Source organism: Sciurus vulgaris, assembly GCF_902686455.1.
Source record: "Sciurus vulgaris genome assembly, chromosome: 2".
Classification (NCBI taxonomy): domain Eukaryota; kingdom Metazoa; phylum Chordata; class Mammalia; order Rodentia; family Sciuridae; genus Sciurus; species Sciurus vulgaris.
The window spans coordinates 150,312,926-150,317,020 of NC_136462.1; positions in this window are offsets into that span (position 1 = coordinate 150,312,926).

Below are 4,095 nucleotides of genomic sequence, written 5' to 3' on the forward strand. Positions count from 1 at the left end.
GTTTGGAGGCTTTTGCAGGGGAGTGCAGGACTCATATGTACTTGATGGAAGAATGGTCCTCTCCCTGGGAAGTCCTCTCCAGCTGAGCCTGCAGACTCCGGAGGGACCAACATGGAATGCTGAGGGAGGAAGGGGACACCAGCCTACCCAGTCATATCCTCTGAATCAATCCTGGTGATGCATGGGACCACAGATGCTGTAGCCATATCACCATGTATCTTATATTGCGTATTTCACCCTTATGTTAGCTGTGTATTTAAAAAAAATGTTCTTTTTCATGTTGAGGATAATTCCTTTCTATTTCTAGTTTGTTGAGTATTTTTATCATGAAAACACTCGGTAATTTTTAAGAATGTAAAGAATGCTAAGACCAAGCATGTTGAGGGGCCCTGAGACCAATTTGGGAACTGTCGGTAGAGTACTAGTTAAGAGAAAGGGCTTTGAAATCAGTCAGCCTGGTTTTGAATTACAACTGGGATATTAATTTGCTTCATGACCTTGACCAATTGACTTAACCTTTTCATGCTCTAGTTTCCTTATTTGGAAAATGAGGACGAGAATAATAACATGATCTATCTCAAAGGTTAAATAAAAATTAGATTAATATACTCATAAATGTAGAACAAATGCTCAATAACTATTAGCAATTACTCAAAGAACTGAACCAATTTAAATATTAACTGGCAATTTTGTACTACCATTTTCCTAAGTTCTACCATATGTGGATTTAATGTTTGATTTTGCTTTTGATTATTTCATACAGTGTCTCATTTTTCAAATTAAACACTTCTGCAATTTCTGTTGTTCAAATTTTTGTCATAATTGTGATTTTTCCTTTTTAATTTAATTTTTTCCTTTTTAAAATTTTAATTATCCAGTTGTACTTTTATTATTAGCTGTTTCATGATCTTGATGCAGTCAAAACTAAGATAATAGTTTAGTTAATTAGTTCAATTTATATCATAAGGCTGTTTTGTGTTAGTAAAAATAATATTAGGGCTCCAAGGACATTGAGGAGCTGGAATTATCTGTCCCACATGTTCTGAATCTTTTAAATAAGCCATGCAGACTGAGCACAGTTGCTGGGATTCTGCTGCAGTGATATAAATATGACCTTCCACGAAAAACATGTCATGGCCAGAAATGAAATTCAAAGCATCAGATTAGGTTTCAGAAACTACATCATTAGAATATGCAGCCTCTCTGGTTACAGGGAAGTAAATATAGACCAGGTCTGATTATGTGAACTCATTTAATTTAACTTTGTCCATCTCTACTCATTAACTAGCCAACAGGATCTATATCAGCCCAGCTATAAGTAGGTCTGCTTATCCTTTTACCGCCAGCCTAAGAAACTCCCTTTCTTTTCAAGGCTAGTTTTTCCACCTTTGCTCTGAGTTTGGTTCCCTTGTTGTCTATTTTCCTTCTAGTAATTTGTGTGTGTGTGTGTGTGTGTGGTGGTTTTGGGAATTAAATCTGGGGGTGCTCTATCACTGAGCTACAACCCAGCCCTTTTCATTTTTAAATTTTGAGACAGGGTCTCTTCAAGCTGTTTAGGGCCTAGCTAAGTTGCTAAGGCTGGCCTCCAACTTGCGATCTTCCTGCCTTAGCAGCCCAAGTCTCTGAGTTACAGGCATGTTCCACCGTACCCAGCAACATAGGAGTACAGTGATGCATGCAGGACATCACTTCCACAAAGAGATCAGGAAATACCTTTACATTACACTCCAGTAATGACTAGCTGACATTAATGCTTTCCAATGTGCTAGGTCCCTTAAATGCATACATTCCAGGTATGTTTACATTAATTATTCAAACAGACCAACTTGGTAAATGCTGTGCTTAGGTAAGGCCTGTTGGATATTTTTCTGATTATAAACACCATTAAGAATTATTTAGAAGACTGACCTGGGTCATTTCTTTTTTTCTTTTTGTCCCCCTCCTTGGATGTTCTAGAGTTTGGAAATATGACTGATAACTATCACCTGACAGTTATTTCTTCTCCTTTCTTAGTGCTTGGAACCTAATTTTATTTGGGAAGCAACATGCATAGGAAGGAGAACCTCTCCCCATTTTCAGAGGAAAGCCATGATTGGTTGCTCTTTCCTGTTTCTCTGCTAGTGATCATTTGTGGTCAATGAGATCTAAGAGTCTGGGAGTTGGCTTTAGGAAAGATTTTGTAGTCCAGTTAAAGATAAAAGCCCAGATAGGGAAAAACTTTGTGTTAACAAATTTAAGGGTGAAAAACTAACATACTGAAGTTGGGGATTAGGAAGACATAAAGAGGCTATGTTCTAATGATATCCTTGAATCACTGCAGCTAAAAAGGAAACCCTTCTCTAGGCATGTTCCTAGACAAAAATCTCTAGGATTTTTGTTATGTCAGATTTTAAAATGTCTTCTTGCTTAAACCAGCATGAGTTATGCATTTGGCTACTTGTAACTCCATGTGTTCCCAATGATGCAGCCATTACTCGACTCTGTGTGATCCCAATTGAAAAAGAACCTTGTAAAGTTGTTTGAGGATCAAGATAAACATGGAATGTAATGTGTTACGCATACAATAGATCTTTATCTTACAACTATCTCCCAACAGTTTTTTTCTCCTTTCCTTCCTAGTTTATAAAACTTGATTTTATTTGGGCAGCAGCAAGCACAAGGAAGGAGGTCCCTATCTCCAGGTCTCAGAGAAAAACCCTAATAGACTTCCATTTATCTCAGGTCTTGATCCCCTTAGTTCTGTTTCCTTTTCCTTCTCTCAACTGTCATTCCTGAATTCTCTGGTCCATGCCTTTCACATTCATTTAATAACCAAACTCTTGAATTCTGTTTCCTAACTGCCTTCTTCCACTGTCACTTAGCTGCACCAGTTCAAGAGCCCTTTGTGTTTTTGCTTAGATGACTGTTCTTCTCATCTCTGTTGTCTACTTCATACCTGCTCACTCATTTTCTGCTTATCTGCCAGAGTAAGCTACTAAAATGGCCAAGATGAGCATGACCCTCCTCTGCTTAAAATTTTTACTAGTCTCCATTCCTCAGGTGTACAGTTTGGAAGTTCCTAGCTTACATGGTATTTTAACATCTCTGCCATTTCACATGGCCCTCTGTTCTGGTCCTTCAGGGATCACCTCTGACTTGCTTGCCTCCCCAAGGGTTTAGGACATGCTATCTCCCAAATATAACATCTTGGCATTTGAGAAAACAACAGAAGCAGGAAAGTCATTCTCATCTCCCCCTCCCCCTGCGCCCCTGAAACAGGTCATAAAACCTTCATTCTAGAGGTGCCCTCCCTATAATAAGAGAAAATGAATATCCTTGTCTTTAAAGACACAGAACCACTGAGAAGAATCTGAGCAAGCAGGTCCTGTTAAGTTCCTGTCAGCTGGTTACCACTAGATCATACTCCCTTTGTCCATTCATATTTTTCCATAACTGTCCACTTAAAAAATCAAATTTAGCATAAAAATACATGGATTCCCCCCGCCTTTCTTTTTGAGTCTTCGTTTCTAAAGACTCCCGTGCCATGTAAAACCTCTATTGAATAAATCCATATGCTTTTCTCTTGTTACTCTGTCTTTTGTTTTAGATGCCTTGGCCATGAACTTAATAATGGGTGAGGATAGGTATTCCCTCCCCTGCACTCTCCTGTACACATTGAAACATATTCACACTAGTTTGTACTTTTCAAGTACAACTGTGATTGTGATCATTTATCTACATGTCTGACTCACTCCCCTGTAGATTATGAATGAGTTTGTAACTTATTCACCCTTTCCTTTTTTATATCCATCCTTCTTAGTAGAGGAGGAAGAATACTGTATTTTCTCAATAAGTAAATGTCTATGGAATGAATGAATTTTAAATTTGATAATTTGGGTGTGGATTCAGTTAGCTCTCCAGCACTTGGAGGCTGGTTAGGGTACACAGCTTATTTAATCCTCATCCTATGTCTCCTTTCCCACTTCTCTTTTCTACTTCCTACCTTTATGCTGTATTTTGCCCACACTAGAGCCAAGGAAGTGGTGAACCAGTGAGAGAGGCATGGAGGTGATAGTCAATATTCTTATATACAAAACTTTTTTTGTCCATATTTTT